Below are 16968 nucleotides of genomic sequence, written 5' to 3'. Positions count from 1 at the left end.
ACTGAATCAGGTATTATTTTCCAAATTTTAATTTTAATTAAAATGAAAAATGCAGTTTCCCAGCATCACTAATCACATTTCAATTACCGGAGAGACACAGGCGGCTAATAGCTTTGGAAATGGTTAGCACGGTTCTAGGGCCGCGTTTCCGAGACTTTCATTTGGGCCTACAAATCACCGGCAGTCAGGCTGGTTAAAAGCTAGGTTCTGACTCAGCAGATCTGGGGGAAGCCTGAGATTCTGCATTTTGAACAAGTTCCCAGGTGAGGCTGATGCTGCTGGTCCAGGGACCACATTTTGAGTAGCCACGGACTAGAATAATCTTGAATGAGGGCTGCCTCAACTCTGACTTCTCAACTTGCTCAGTGCTATTCTCTCGCTTTACAGGCTGGCAAACGTGCGTCCGATCGTGTGAATGTATATAAAATACATGTGTACATACGTACATGCCAGTGTATGTGTGTGTGGCTGATGAGGCGGAACTTGTGTTCACGTCTGAACTTGCACAGACACCCAAGTAAGCTCTGCAAATACAGAGAACGCTCCGTTACTACATGTGTTCTTGACCTTCTTCGCTTTCTTTGAAATTCAACTTACTCTTCTTTGGTCACTGGAACTGAACAACAGCTGAATGTTTCACCTTGATTTAAGTCCCTATATGTATTTGTTTGCTTTTGTTTTTAACTGAGTGCAGTAGGTTCCTGCATTGTATTTCAGTGTTTGAAGGTATTTAAAAAGTATTTGATGACCCAGCCTCTCTGTGGTTTTGTGTATAGTGCAGAGTAACCTCCAGTTCCATCTGGTTCCCTTGTGCTTGTGTGTGGACATTTTATGCCCCAGTATCTGTGTTTCTTTCTATAGGTGGCTTCTCACTCTTCTTTAGACATCTCTATGGAAAGGTCGTGAATTACTTCCAAAGTGTTCCCTTCCCCCCCTCCAAATCCAAACAACAAAAACTAAAATTGACCGAGTGCTCTTTTTCAGGATTTATAATCTGAGAAAATTATTTGAACATAAATAGCAACCGAAATCATAGTGAAGTTGGAGAAATTGGTCATAGTTGTCCCTTTATTATCCTTTAGTTTCTTTAAAGGGACAACTTTTCCATGGGAAAACACCATTGTTTTTGGCAGTTATCGGAATCAGACAAAGGAAGAGATGAAGGACATAGCTGTCACAGACTTTTGGGACAAAACAGGGAATAACCCTTCCTTCCACTTAAATGGAAGGAAATAAAATAAGGGATAACAATTGGGTATATCAAAGCAGGATGGAGGGTAAAAATATTTTTTACCCTAAACCCAATTTTCATTTTATTTTCTGTTATTGGTCGTGTGTGGTGGAAAAAATCATACATCTTTATGAGACACAATACTTACTCTGTGTACAGTTATGGATCCCAATAATTATAAGATTTGGCTCCATCCACGAAAATGGCTACTAATTCAAAGGCTTCATTCATTGGGCTGCATTCTGGAGGATTCAAAAATCTCCAGGGAAATCAAGCTAGAGCTCAGCGTGAATAGTCTCTTAAATTTATTTCTTTTGATTTGGCTGCATAGGTGTCTCTGGGTGAAGTTTGGATATGTTACATTTTTTATTTCCTGTGGATCATGCTGCATTTAATTATAGCTAATAGTAATAGCTAACATTCATTAACTGCTTAATATGTGTCAGGGCCTTATTAATTACTTTATTTGCTTTATTTTATTTAATTCTCATAGTAACTTCGTAAGGTAGGTACTGTCAAAAGTATAATTTTTAAAGAACTAAAAACATAATCTCATACAAATACAGAATGAACACCTGTCAAGAATTTATTCAGCGCATTAATGATCAGAACCATAAATGGGTTAAGCCGATTCCAAGAGCATTATGAGGGACTTGGTATTTATAGGCATTTTGAGAAAAATAAGTGTTGGAATAAGATTTCTAGGATAGATTAAAAACTGATTACTGCCCTACGAGGCAATAAAACCACGACCTTAGGGGTTATCTTTTTTTATTGGACAGAAGTCTATGAATTAACATGTAACTTCAGAGCATCTGAATTCTAATCAAGTAAAAAAACAGAAAGTCAAACACAAGCGCGTTCTCTAGGGAATGAAGTAAGTCTTAGGTAGGCAGGTTACTGCCCCAGTAAGATTTTGAAAGGTCATGCCACAGCTCATTTCACCTCATTTAAAGTTTGGGAATAATTTTCTTAACAAAATTTTACTTGTCCTTATTTTACCAATGAGGATGCTTAGAGATGTTAAATAATATGATAAAGGAATCACAATAGGGGCAGAGCAAAACTGGAGCCCATGTCCTTCTGACACTGATACCTACTCTCTTACACTAGTTGAAATCCATTTTGACCTGTTTTATTAAATTCTCTCTCCCTCTTTGTGTGTGTGTGTGTGTGTGTGTGTGTGTGTGTGTGTGTGTGTGTACACGTGCATGTGGCAGGAAAGAGGATTTGGAAACTGGCATTCTAACCTGGGTATTTTGGGGGCTTTTACTGGCAAGGCTTATTAGATGATACCAACATTTTGACCATTTTTTCCTTCTTTGAAAAAAGAAAAATCTCATCCCTTGCCCATTAAAACATCTATCATTAAAGGAGAAGTCTAATCTACTGGTTTCTTAGGAACGGGGGAGTAGGGCTTGCACTGAACCATCACACATGTTATCCTTGCCCTTGACCACCAGCACACATTTGAGAACTAGCTGGCTAGGGCAGTTAGGCTTTGAAGTTCCAAAACAGGCTTTTCCTTGGTACGAAGCAAAATGTGTTCATCAGAGTCTAAATCCATGAACCCCGGTCTGTAATCAACTCAGCTACCCAGCTTCGATCCAAGAGAGTTAGTACACGCCTTTTAGGTGTAATTTGAGTGAAGGCAGTCTAAGATCTATTGGATTTCAGAGGGAGGGAGAGAGAGGGGATGAAAGATTACATTAATTGAAGGCAAAGTTAAATTTTGTACCCATCAGGAGGACCAGGGGCCAGATTGAAAGGTTAAAATGTGGGGATGGAAAGTGGGGGGAGTGTGTGGATATGGGAGTCTGTCAGTATGGGCAGACCCTGCTCCCCTCCTCAGCACTCCCATCTCTAATCTGTCTGCCTCCCTTGAGCCAGGCAGCTGCCAAGAGTGGGGTGACTAAAGCAGGTGAGGCCTTGGGCTCTGCTGGGGTGCTTGGGAGTTGGAGAGAGCTGGGCTAGACTAGTGCACAGAGGGGTCACCTGATGATGACCAGAGGATGACAGATCCCAGCTTGGTGTTCAGGGTGGATGACGATTCCACCTGCGTGTGCTGGGTGTCCGTGATCCCCGCAAACAGTAGAAAATGAAAGGTCTAAAAACTTTGTCGTGTGGTCATTTGTAGAAACGAGGATGGCGATAGGGATATTTTCTTCCTGTTGTCATATGGATGTGTCTGTACATATAATAAAATTTGGTCTTCTTCCCTCTGCCTATTATGTAATATAAGGAACGAGTTCAACCTATAACTCAACCCTTAACCCTGCAGAAGAGTAACGAGCTATCGTGACTGAACTAGAAGACAATGACCCTCAACCATTTATGGGTGAAATAACAAATCAGACTTTGTAGCTCTGCTTTGGGGCACAGCATGAGAGAGTTTGGGATGTATGGGGGATAGTTGATTCAAGTAGGACGGAAGCATTATGTTGTTGACTTATTTGGAAGTTAAAAACGGGTGAAAGGAGAGTGTTGGGACACTGCACTGACAAAGGGGTGGAATGTGCTGGACTATCCGTTGTCAAGGAGGCATCACTACCACCGCTTTGGAGATGTCTTCTGAATTCCTGAAGCAAAGTGGGGCACTGCGTCTCCTATGGTCCCCGGCCCGTCCCGTCCCGCGTTCGGGTCGCCAAGGTGGTAACGCCCGCTGTGTTTCAGGTGAAAGAGAAGGAGAAGCTGGTGTGCTCGGGGGTGCTCGCGGCTGGACGGTGGGCAGGCAGGAGGCTCACAGTGGCTCTGCAGGGGAGACTGAGAACCAGTTGCTTTGCTGGTGCGGACCGAGACAGTCGATGCAAGGGTTCTCAGACGTCCTCACAACCCGGAGATTTCCGTAGAGCTTTGGATAAGCGCCCACACTGCTATGCCAGGCTGAGGTATATTCAGTGTCTGCTTCCCAGGCCTTCACTGGTGACTTTCTTGACCCGACTGTCCCAGTGTATTCCGACATTGACGTAAGCCCTAATTAATATATTAAGTTCTTTATTCCTGGAATGTTTAGAGTGAGTTGATTTTCTTGACTGAATCTAAGCTTATGCTAATAGTTAGATAAAAGATGTGCACCTCGATGCATTTAAGGAAAATGCTATTGGCGGGCCAACGCCATACAGGAATCAGAGGTACTGCTAAGCGCATTTTAAAATAGAATTAAGAAGCACTATAATTTTCAATTTGACCTTGAGATCTGCATCTTTTCTTAGGTTTCAGTCTGTTGGAAAGCCATCTACATATTATTTCAGGCGTCGGCAAACTACAGGCTGCAAGGCAAATCCAGCCTGTCACCTGCTTTCGTAAATACAGTTTGCCTGGAATACAGCTGCGTGCGTTGCTTTACATACTGCCGATGGCTGCTTTCGGCGCAGTGGCAGAGTTGAACGTTTGCAAGAGAGACCGTGTGGCACACGAGGCCAAGAACGTGTGCTGTTTGGCTTTTTACAGCAAAACTTTGCTGACCCCTGTATTACCCTAATTCCTACTTCCTTCAAAAAGGAAAGCCTTTTTCACTGTCATCATCAACTTGGCTCGCTCAGTGGGATTAGACTAAAATATTAAGGCTTTGGCAGAGCAATTTGGGATGCCTGAAAGAACCTTTTAGCTGTCTGAAAGTACCCACTTACCAACAACACTTCTGACTTGGCATAGCAGCGTGTCATTCGTAATTAGCTGAATTCCTCCTTAATCGTTTTGGCTACCTCTGCGGTGTCTTGCTCCCTGCATTGCTCAAGGTAGACAAGTCTGCTCTTCCCATGCTTGCGCAGTTCCCGCAAGTCCAGTCCCCACGTGGCCTTTTCTGAGGAGCAGCTCTGTTCTCTGATTGGACTTCGGAGTGTTGCAAATGCAGGAGGTGCTCTCTTCTGTCCTCATCTTCAAATACTGAGAAGAAAGGTTTAGATAATAACTGTGGAGTCTTTTGCATCCTAAATTCAACATTTTAGAAGTGATTGAAGAGCAAGTTGATACATTACTGGAAATGTAGAGGAACAGTGATTAAAATGCTTTAGAAGCAAAGCCTTCCTCGGTGAGTCTGTTCGAACTATTATGTTTTTTATCACTTGCCTAAGCTAATCTTCTCTCTTTGTTAGTAACAAAATGGAGCTTGCCCTCTCCTCTAAACAGTTGCAATTGAAGAGAAACTCTGGAAAGTTACAGTGTAGGACACGTAATAGCCAGGTTATGACATTCAGAGAGGATTCTTTAGCTTTGGGTTATGATATTGCATCTGCTATGATCCAGTGAGCCTGCAAATACATAAGATAATGACTCCATTGGTAAATATTATCCATCCCCGTGCACATGTCATTCATTAAGTCCCGCCCCTGTTCATTTAATTCACTAAAAAAGTGTGTGCATATATATGTGTATGTATGTATGTATGTATTTGGATCCTACTGTAGGCCGGGCCCTGCTTTCGTTTTTGAGCCTATGAGGACAGGAGGCAAATAATGAGAGAAAGGAAAGTTCTGGAGACCTCTCTTTTACTCATCTTATTTTGGAGAAGTAGCTCAGTTATACGAACCCTATATTTGTGGCTCTGAAACTAAGGGCTCTAGTGTGGCTCCGCACTTACTCCTGGCTCGTGTCCTCTTGCTGTGTTAGCTCTGCTCACAGAGTAACCGGAAAAAAAAAAAAAACCCACCATAGGAGGATGATTTTAAATGGATGTTTTTGTGAAGAGTCGACTATAAAGTTTGTATTGGACCAGAGTTAATATGGAGCAGCAGGAAGCCTCTTGCACTGCCCCTTCCCACTCCATAGTCTGATATTTATTCTTCTTGACAGGAAGATAGACTGCCAACTTTGTTTTTAATTATTTGAATAAAATTACATATATCATTCTCCCTTTTCTCGTGCCTCCCTCTGAAATCCCATCTTCTGTGTAGCTGATGCTGATGAAAGTGCCGGTTTTGGCATTAGTGCTTCTGTCAGCCAAGTGAGATGAACTGAGTTAATATCCACACCCTGAAATGAAGCCAGGAACGTTTACCCCCGGGTTCTCCGTCTCTCCCCTCACTTTCTGCCTCCGCTCGGCTCTTTACCTGCCACCCTGCAGACATCCCGCACGTCTCCACACATCTAACCTGGCACCTGAGTAAACATTTTCAAAGTATTTTCTAATTCCCCCTTCCTATTTCATCCTCTTTTCATCCTTTTCTTGTCTTTTCTTTCCTCTTCTCTTCTTTTCCCTTTCTTTCTTTCACAAAGTGGCTGGACCTTCCTTTTTTGTGTTCTAGTGTAAACATGGAACAAATGTGTAGCTCTTCGTAATGGACGTCTGTTATATGCGTAGTGGCGAGCTCGTATCTCCCAGAGTAATCACTGGTTCTATTCATTTGGAATTAGCAACCTGTGACTTCAAGGAACTCCCTGATGAAACAGAACACACATTCTTTTCACAGATGTATAGAAATAGGAATAAATCTACGGTTTGGCAAGTGCTCCAGATGCAGAACACAGTGCATGCTTGTAATAAGAAAATACAGGACCTGTCTTAGGCTGATACATGGTGACTCTGACAAAGAGGAATCTATATAGTCAGAACTTCTTGAAAACAGCCTCACCTGCGCAAGTGTTTTCTAAACTCCGGCCCTGAGGGCCTGTCGTTTCCTGACAAAGTTTTCTCCTGTTATTTGTCCTCCTTGGAGACTCGAAATTCTTCATCACTTAGAAGCAAGATAGAAATTTGGAGGCTATGAAGCATAACAGAATTATCGTCTGTAGGAGCCGGGGTCTCACTGGCTACCCTTCTTTGTCAAGGTGTGTTTTCAGAAAGAGCGCGTTCCTGTGTGCTAGGACTAGGGCTCCAAGACATCTATCATATACGGACCATTGAGTAGAAGTCCGCAGAAGCTAATGATTCACAGTTGTATCCCACTGTACATTTACACGGAGTACTGCCCTCAAACCCGAATAAGGAGTGTACAGCACAAAGTATTTGTTGAATTTATTTGTGCTATGAAAAGTGCCAGCTTTTACAAAAAGGCCGTTCATTCATTTAGCAATGGCTTATTGATCCTGTTTTATCCGAACCTACTGGACCAATCTGGGGCTGTTCTAATTTGGGGTATGAAGACATGAACTTTTTTCTTTAAAAAATTGTCTAATGAAGGGGCCAGATGTATGTAAACATAAGGCCAATGCTGTGATAGAGCCTTTGATAGGCATCTGCACAGCAGAATGGTCAGTCTCTCTTCAGTGGGCTATCGGCAGCAAGAAGAAATTGCGAAAAGACTAGAGGGAGAACATAGTATCTGAGCAGAGTCTTGAAAGACAGTTATTTATCTGGGGCCTTCAGGAGAGTATTGGACATAGGGTGGGGACAGTGTGGGACTGTTACTGATTATCTTCCTTGGGTTGCATCCCGTTTCTATTCTGCTTCCAGAAACAAACTTAAAGTGTAAGAACGTTAGTAGGAAAATGATATAGCAGGGTCAGGGTTTGAGAGGAAGAGATAAGGGACAGTGTAGGCCACTTACCGTGATGATAATCTGATGGTGGGAGAAACATCAAGTAGGCCACCTCTGGTTTCCTTTAATTGACTATGCTGAGGCTAGACAAGATAATAAGAAAATCGTAGATCAAAAATGATCAAATACAGCGGTGTCTGGTTGGCTCAGTCGACAGAGCATGTGCTTCTTGATCTCGAGGGTTCTAAATTTGAGCCCCACATTGGGTGTAGAGATTACTGAAAAATAAAATCTTGAAAAAAATTTCTTTTAAATTGTCAAATATTGGTGATTCCATAAGGTTCAGTCTAATAGGTATAATATGCATGTACATGGTACAAAAATCCCAAAGCACAAAAGACAGTAAAAAGCATGTCTCAATCCTTTCCTTCTCCCCTGCTCATCCATTTTCCTCCTCAGAGAAGACCACTGCTAGAGTTCTTCCAAAAGATATCCTTGCCAAGTTCAAGCATTTCCATAACGTAACATGTTAAAATGGGGTCTCTTCTAGGGTCGGTTTTGGCTGAGGAATGAAAGACAATGGCCACCACATTCCACGATACCACCAGGACAGTAATTCTCAGTTCACCGTGGGAAACATGAAGAAAGGAGTCATTGACATGGAAGGTAAGAGTTAAGAGGAGTTTTTGTGTGTGTGTGGAGAGAGGGGGGAGCTTCTTACCCTCCAGAATGAGGGCAGGGGACCCCTACCTCTAGCCCCTGGCCTACGGAGGGGAGCATCTCTGGGACCAAGCTGAGACATGTGAGGTCTGTTTCTTGCATCTGAGGAGCCCAGAGGGCTAGTGTCTGACTCATCTGATGAAGCCTGAGTGGCCTATGATCAGAGGCAGGGGGCTCTATCTGGAAGGAGACTGCCTTCCGTCCAGAGTTGCATGGATTCAGGAGACCACATGTGGAGTTTGGGATGGGAATATTGGCCCACGGTTGATCTAACAGGGATCTTGTAGCAGGGTGTCATGAGTTGGTTTCTCCTGGAAGCATACCATGAGAAGGAGTTCAGTGTGCACATGTCTAAAAGGGGTCAACACCTGGAAGGGGAGAAGAAGGAAACCAGGTTGGGTAGAGGGAGAAGTTGGGCTGCAATGCAGGCCAAATCAGCCTTGGCCTTCCCCATGGATAGCTGTGGCATAAAATGGCCCATCATAATGATGCCACTTGGGGGCCAAATAGCACAGATTTTATACCTTTACTTTGATCAACCATCATTGGGTGTAGGCCACCCTAGGAAGGATGTGACCTTGACTTTGACAGCCCTCTCCTGCTCAGTTGCTGCCAGCTGAAGGCTGTCTACCTGTAGCCCTCCCGTCAGCAGGGGCCACAAGCCCTTCCTGGAAGGGGGACCTGGACAACACACCTCAGTGCCCATCACACGAGCCAGCGCACCTCAGCGTTAGGAGGCAAGTGTGCATATTGCTGGTGGCAGGAGCCAAGAGGGGACTGCGAACAGTGAGTCAGAGGAAAGGCCTAGGAGATTTAAGCCTTGGGTGAAAAAGATACCACTGTTGAAGTTTCTGTGGTTCATTTCTTTGCTTAGAGATGGGTGCTTGATTTTCCTTTGATGATAACTGCTCTTCAGTTGTGGGGAAGAAAAATGACCAAAGCAGACCTTTTTGGTTTTGCCGAAGAGAAGCTATAACTCTAAGCCGTCTGCATAATTCTTCATTGTCGGCCAGAGTCATACCCTCCCAGGAGGGGGAACCGAGGGCTGGTGCTGAAGGATAAACTAGTTTTCTCTCTCTAGGTCCCAGGAGAGTTTGGGGATGGGGGAGACAATGGTCAAAACCCCTCCCAGGGTGAGTGGGTAGTGGGAGGCGGGCTCCGCTCTGCAACCGCGGGGGGGGGGGGGCGGCGGGGCGCAGCGTCCCTGGTGGGGGGTGCAGAGCTCTGGGAAGAGTTCAGGTGGCCTGCTGGGGAAGGCTGTGAGGCAGGAAGCACTGAAGTCCCGTAGCCACAGGGCACTAGGGTGAACTGAAGGAATAGTCTGGTCTTTCGGAATCTCCGTATCAGAGGTACCGGGGGTGGAAAAGATACCGTGGCCCAAGGTGGGGATTCACCACTATTACAGGGATATAAAAGGCAAGTGCCAGCACGAGAGAGGAGCACTTGGCACATCTGAACATGAGTGCTGGAGGACCTCAGTGGTCTCTCTAAACGCCATCTTATCCAGCCACTCCGTGGGTGTCTATTGTTGGATGGGGCCACTTACTAGAAAATCCTCTCCAGGGAAAATTAAATTCAGGTTTCCTTACCTGCCTCTTCCTAGCTGTCTCTTTATTCTCCTCCCTTCTGCATTCTTCAGTTAAGCACTGCTTCGATCAAGAGGCATGGTGTACAGTAGAAGCATGGCTTTGGAGTCAGGAAAACTCATAGTCAACGTTGACTACTTCTCACTGGCTGCAGATGCTGGCACAGATGACTTAACCCCCCCAGACCGAGTTTGTACAGCTATTGCTTATCACCTTGGCCGCAGTTACTCTGCTGGCTGCTCAGATTGCCATAGATTTGACCGGTAGGGGCCTCTTTAAGCTGCTTCCAGTGTCCTTTTGAAATGGCCTTATCTCTGAGATCTTCCCTGATTTCTGGCACTACATGATGTCTCAGGCTCGTCTTATATCTTCTCTACTGCCAAAAGAGATCTGGAATTGGCCATTTTCCCGAGAAACTTTGATACCTTTCAGTGGGGATTGGAATTGGAGGCCAGAATCTAGGGACTTGGTCATTTATTTCTACTGGTCGCTCTAGTTAGCATTATGCAACTAGGAAAATAGGATGAGTGTTTTCATGTATTAATCAGAAGAACATCAGTGATTTATTGGTAAGTGATAAACGCAAATTGTGGAATAATACAATACTATTTTGAAAAGAAATTAAAAGGAAATAGGCACATATTACAATGAATCTGAGAAAGATCTAGAAGGATACGTAGAAACTGCTAACAAAGTTGTGGGATTTGGTAAGAGTTAGGGTATTATCTTTGTTTATATAGCTTAGTATTATATGATTTCCTACAATGATCATGTATTACCTTATTTTGTATTCTGAGATCTATTAAAATAATTTAAATCAGGGCACCCGGGTGGCTTAGTTGGTTGAATGAAGGCACAGGTCATGATCTCGGGGTCCTGGGATCGAGTCCTGCATCTCAAATAATAAAATCTTAAAAAAATAATACTTTAAATCACACACACACAAAAATGGAGGGATGAATTTGGACCTACATAAAAAAACTTCATTCCATTTTATTTTGTCCACTGTAAGCTGTCTGTGTTGCTACAAATGATCTCTGCAGCTCTGTCAGGGGGAAACATGCATGATGGAACCCATAACAGACCTTTATTCTTAGATTTATGTAAATCACAATAGCATTGGAGAGCCTTGTTTCAAATATGTGTTACTCTCTGGCAAAAAGATACCACATTGTATTCCAACGGTAATTACTGCTTCAGTCACTTAAGAAAATGTTATTTTTTTTAAATAATTTTTTATTACGTTATGTTAGTCACCATACAGTACATCCTTAGTTTTTGATGTAGTGTTCCATGATTCATTGTTTGCATATAACACCCAGTGCTCCATGCAATACGTGCCCTCCTTAATACCCATCACCGGCCTATCCCAATCCCCCACCCCCCTCCACTCTAAAGCCCTCAGTTTGTTTCCCAGAGTCCACAGTCTCTCATGGTTTATTCCCCCTTCTGTTTACCCCCCCTTTCATTCTTCCCTTCCTTCTCCTACCGATCTTCCTGCTCTTTCTTATGTTCCATAAATGAGTGAAACCATATGATAATTGTCTTTCTCTGCTTGATTTATTTCACTTAGCATAATCTCCTCCAGTCCCGTCCATGTTGCTGCAAATGTTGGGTAATCGTTCTTTCTGATGGCTGAGTAATATTCCATTGTATATATGGACCACATCTTCCTAATCCAGTCATCTGTTGAAGGGCATCTCGGCTCCTTCCACGATTTAGCTATTGTGGACAATACTGCTATGAACATTGGGGTGCATATGGCCCTTCTCTTCACTACGTCTGTATCTTTGGGGTAAATACCCAGTAGTGCAATGGCTGGATCATAGGGTAGCTCAATTTTTAACTTTTTAAGGGATCTCCACACTGTTTTCCAAAGTGGCTGTACCAACTTGCGAGTTAGAAAGGCAAAAATTGACAAGGCAGGAAGAAAATGTTATTTATACATATTTTCATATCTCCCCGTTCAGTAAAAATCGATTTTTGTCAGATTCTTAAGTGGGTATACAAGTCTTCTCCTCTTCTCCCATGTCTGGTTCAAGGAAATCTCAGTTTCACTTTTGACCTCTGTGAAATGCCAAAAGGAGGGGTCAGTAGCTAATTCAGGACCTATGAGTTGGTGATCCAATGTAGCCACTTCAGGTAACTCCGCTGAAATGGTCCCTGCCACTCCCCTTGGATCTCCTTTGGGCTGCTGGGCAGCGGTGGCAGGAGTGTGATCTTTGCTGAGGTTGAATGTTACTCTTCCTTCTCCTCTTTCTCTGTATTTTGATCTGTGGTAAGTTGCCAAGGCTTCTCAGCAGTACAGAGGAGAACAGGCACAAGGAGGATGAGAAGAATGTGGCCAATTTCTGATAGAAAATAGTCTTTAAACCCAATATAAATATTGTACTGAGAAATTAAAGTTTGTAGATGCTTTGAATTTTTATTAACAAGTTTTAAATGCTGTATTTATGAAGATGCTGGCAAGCCCTTAATTGGGATCTAAAACAATAAGCGTTCAATCTCCAAAAATTTAAATGTAAATAATTGAGTAATAGTCATGATTTAGGATTAAGGGGATGTAGTTCTAGAACATTTTTTAAAGCTCCTGTAGCTAATATTTTGGAAAAGGTATTTTGTCTGATATAGTTTGTTCTATTCATCCTCAGTGAACATGTAGTTGGTATTTTAATGTAGTTCCCTTTACGATGGTTCTGTCAGCTTCTTTTGGTCGGAGATAGCATAGCGTAGTGAAAACTGCACAGGCTGCGGTGTTAGGCCTGGGTTTGAATGCAACCTTGGTCAAGTTAGCCAACACTTGAGGAACTCGGCTTTCTCAGCTCTGAAATGGAGATGAAAACGTTGTCTCAAGGGTTAAATTACATAATATATAAAGGAACTGGAATGCCTGTTTAATAAATGATAGTTATTAATATATTGAAGTAAAAATTTTATAGCTCTGCATTTCTAGAGAGTGAGCCAATGAATGGATGCAGTGAACACCTGCAGAAATGAGGAGGTGATGAGAAACTGTGCGAAGGAAGTCAAGACGTGGGCTAGAGGGTATTATGCTAAGTGAAAGAAGTCAGGCAGAGAGAGACAAATGCCATAGGATTTCGGTCATATGGGGAATTTAAGAAACAAAACAAGCAAAGCGGGGGAGAGACAACCAACAACAGACTCTGAGCTACAGAGAACAAAGTGATGGTCACCAGTTGGGAGGTGTGGGGGGATGGGTGAACTAGGTGATAGGGATGAAGGGGCGCACCTGTCATGATGAGCACTGGGTGATGGATGGAAGTGTTCAATCACTTTATTTTACACCTGAAACTAATAATACTGTATGTTGACTAATAAATTAAAATAAAAACTAAAAAAAAAGAATACTCCCTGTAATACATTGAATTCTTGTAGCCTAATATTACAGAGAATATGTCGGTATTTAAATGAGCCCTCAAATTTATCATAGAACTGCATTGTATAATGAATTATTTATAACTGTGGTTCATACTTATAGCAAAGCAGAATAGATTTTCCTCAAGAAGATTCAGAGCAAACATATCCTTCTCAAAATTAATCATATTTCCTTCAATCCAATTAAACTAATTGTTGCCAATTCACAGGAAATTCGGTTTGAAGAAAACACTTATAATTTTGGGATATCATTCATTGGAACGCCACAAAAGTAGAACACAGATGAATAGAGAAACAGTTTCCAAACCAATGTCTGGGATTTTGTTTGGAATTATCCTCAAAACCCCAATTCTGGAGCTTAACTGGTAATATCAAATGACATTCCATGTCAGTTACTTCTCCTATCCACTCTTTGTCCCTCCTTTCTGCCAAATAATTTTTCCTTCCAACTGTGGTATTAATTTGTTCAACTGACCCCCATGAATACGAAGCAGACTGAAAAACTCACATGGTGTCAGAGGTGGAAATATCTGCTCATATTTTTGATTGTGCTATAATGAGATCTAAACTATACACTGTAGTCCATTCGTGTTGCGTCCTTTTGGAAGGTCTTACGTACCACTGACACATGCAGCCAATTGTGCCTTCCCGGAGTTAGAAATGTTACATATTTCAAGAAGCAGTTCTTTGTGCTGGTATTTGAAACGCAAGCTCCTTTGTGTGCTGTTCTACTCCACCCCATTACTGGTATGAAGCTATATATTTCAGAAATGCCTTGCTTATGAATACCAGGCAGAGAAAGCACCCACGTAAGCATCTAGAAAGGAGAGAAGCGGACTACACTGGATGAAGAGAAGCGTAAATGAATTTTGGAAACCCTGTTTGTTTTTCCAAAAGAGATTCCCTGGTTCCTTTGCCACTCCCCTCCTCCCAATCCTTATGGAGCCATTTTAGAGCGAAAAGAAAAAAGAAAGAAGGAAAAGAAAAAAAAAAGAAAAGGAAGAAAAGAGAAAAAGGAAATAAATATAGGGTAAAAATGACATTTCAACTTTCATAATGTTGTAGTATTCCTTTCCTAGCTTTGTGTTTTTCCTTTCATGTTAAACAAATAATTCATTTCTCTTGTCTTTTGCCTAATTTCCTTATGAATTTGCATTTTTAGCACTTGGCCACTGGGGAAACGTTTATAGAACAATTTAACCTATTACTGATGTTTGGATTTTGCCTGTCGCTATCACGAGTGTCTGCCAATTTCCTGTTGGGCGTGCCTTCCCTTCCCCTGCTCCACACAAGCAAATCCTTCTGGCTTTCTTGCCTGTCCCGAAGACTATTGCACATTTAGGATTTTTATCACTCTTATTACTGATTTGGGGACCTTTCACAATTTTGTTGCCCACCACTCATATTTCAGTCCTTAAGGAAATTCTACAATAAGTAATACTTTTAATCCCGTAGCCTGTCTCTCTGCAAGTGGATTCATTTTACTTTATTATTTTTATTACTTTGTTTTATTATTCATTTTTAAAAATTAATTTTATTTTTTAAATTTTATAATCTTAATTTTTAAATTTTATTATTTTTTTAATTTTACTTTTTAAATTTTTAAAAATTTTTATGCTTCATTTTAAATCATATTATGAGCAAGACTATAGGCAAATTAACCAGGTTTGCCATATATGTAATTCCTGAGAAAGGAGAAACTGTTGGATTCAAAGTGTAATTGTTTGCATGAATTTATTAAGGGCTAAAAGTACGTGTTTCATTTTGTGTACCTTCAGTTATTTTCATCTAGCTGTATTTATATTGTCTATTTTAAATTTATGCAAAGATCAAAACATCAAGCAAAATGAAGAGAAAAATCAAAGAGAAGGAGTTCCTTTCCCCTGCCAGCCTTCTCTTTTGTCACGTAGGCCTTGTCGGTTCTATTACTAAAGGGCAGGTGAAATCAAGGCAGGTACTGTATGGTGACTAACATAATATAATAAAAAAATTTATTAAAAAAAAAGAAATCAAGGCAGGAATCTTTAGCTCCCTTTATAAAAAAGGAGGGCACTCCTAGTTCGTCTGAGAAGGGAGGGTGACTCTCTGAAAGGGAGCAGCTGCTCTCCAGATCAGTATAAATGCTTAAAATGTGACAATTACTTTTGCCTTAGGATTCTGGATCATTTCTTTTTCTGTTTGGTAGTAGAGTAAAAGAATCACTTGTAATATCCGTCTTCTCATTATTGCGGACTTTTTCTTTTCTGTCCTCTTCAGCATGTCCCTCAATTCTCTTTAGCACATTAACTAGAGGAGAAGTGTATCTGGAAAAAACTTAGTTGGGATAGACCTTGTATCAAGTACCAAAATGAAATTAGGGGATTATGATTATCATGTTTATTTAAGCTATTACCACCTCCTAGTAACACACAGATATACTCAAGTGGACTAAGATTTGATTGCCCGCAAACAGCAGAGGTTTGAATAAGATGCTTAGAACCTAAGTGGATGTTAAGATCACATTGTTTTCCTCCCTGATTATATGCTGTTATGCCTGATTTAGGATTATTTCTTGTTCTAGCCATAGAAAGCCAGTTCAAACTAGATAAAGAAAAAAATAGAATATATCGATTTATGTAACTAAGAGGGAAAAGAATTAGTTCCGACGTCAGGCATGGTAGGATCCAGGGACTCAAATGATGTGATTAGGAGATATTTTTGTGTGTGTCTTTCTTTTTGCCTATCTAATCTTTTTTCATTTTTAATGGTTTTGGGGTTTTTAATATTTTTTTATTGTGATGAAATATGTATAACAAAATATGCCATTTTAACCATTTCAATGGCGTTCACTACATTAACAGTGTTATGCAGCCATCACCACTATTTGTTTCCAAATCTCCATCACCCTAAACAGAATCTCTGTAACCAGTCATTAAGCAGTAACTCTCCATTCCCCTCTGCCCCCAGCCCCTGGAAACCTCTAATCTTTCTGTCTTTATCAACTTGCCTACTCTAGATATTTCATTTAAGATTTGTCCTTTGGTTTCTGGCTTATTTCAATTAGCATAATGTTTTCACGGTTCATTCCTATCATAGCAGGTGTCAGTACTTTATTTCTACTTAGGACTGAGTAATATTCCATCATGGGGATAGACCACATTTTGTTTATCTGTTCATCTGTTCGTGGACATTTGAATTGTTTCCATCTTTTGGGTGTTGCAAATGCTGCTGCAGCAAACATTGCTGTACAAATATCTGTTCGAGCCCCTGTTTTCAGTTCTTCTGGAATATACCTACGAGTGGAATTTCTACCTGATCTCGAGTCTTCCTTTCTCTCTGTGGCTTCATCCTCAGGTAGACAAAGGCAGTTTGTTCCTTACTCCTCAAGTTCCTGAAAGATGGGAGCATTCTCGTTGTCCATATTCTCATCTCTACCTTTGGATGGGTCACTAGATCTAGGAAGAAACTTCTTTATGACCGTGTGACTAACAACCCACTGGGTTGGAGGGCAGTTCTGTATAGAAAAGGGGGGTTCAGCTTCTGGATATTTCTAGATGCCAGTGGGCAGAGATAAGAGATGTCTACTGCAGTCTCATTCTTGATGTAGGGAGAAAACTCATCTTTGCTGTTTATTGGGGAC

At 41.6% G+C, this 16968-nt stretch overlaps 1 protein-coding gene across 3 annotated transcripts in view; it reads left to right on the top strand.

Annotated features, from left to right (window-relative positions):
• MID1 (midline 1) overlaps nucleotides 1–16968 on the top strand; it is a 569906-nt gene that overhangs the window by 19979 nt on the left and 532959 nt on the right. For all 3 annotated transcript variants that reach the window (XM_044391873.3, XM_048213242.2, XM_048213241.2), the window contains exon 4: nucleotides 8198–8313. The gene's annotated coding sequence lies outside the window, so the exon portion shown is untranslated. The remainder of the gene's footprint in view (nucleotides 1–8197; nucleotides 8314–16968) is intronic.

The sequence above is a fragment of the Ursus arctos genome, chromosome X (genome assembly GCF_023065955.2).
Source record: "Ursus arctos isolate Adak ecotype North America chromosome X, UrsArc2.0, whole genome shotgun sequence".
Taxonomy (NCBI): Eukaryota; Metazoa; Chordata; class Mammalia; order Carnivora; family Ursidae; genus Ursus; species Ursus arctos.
The sequence above is the reverse complement of the archived record's forward strand: the minus strand, read 5'-3'. Positions and strand labels throughout refer to the sequence as shown.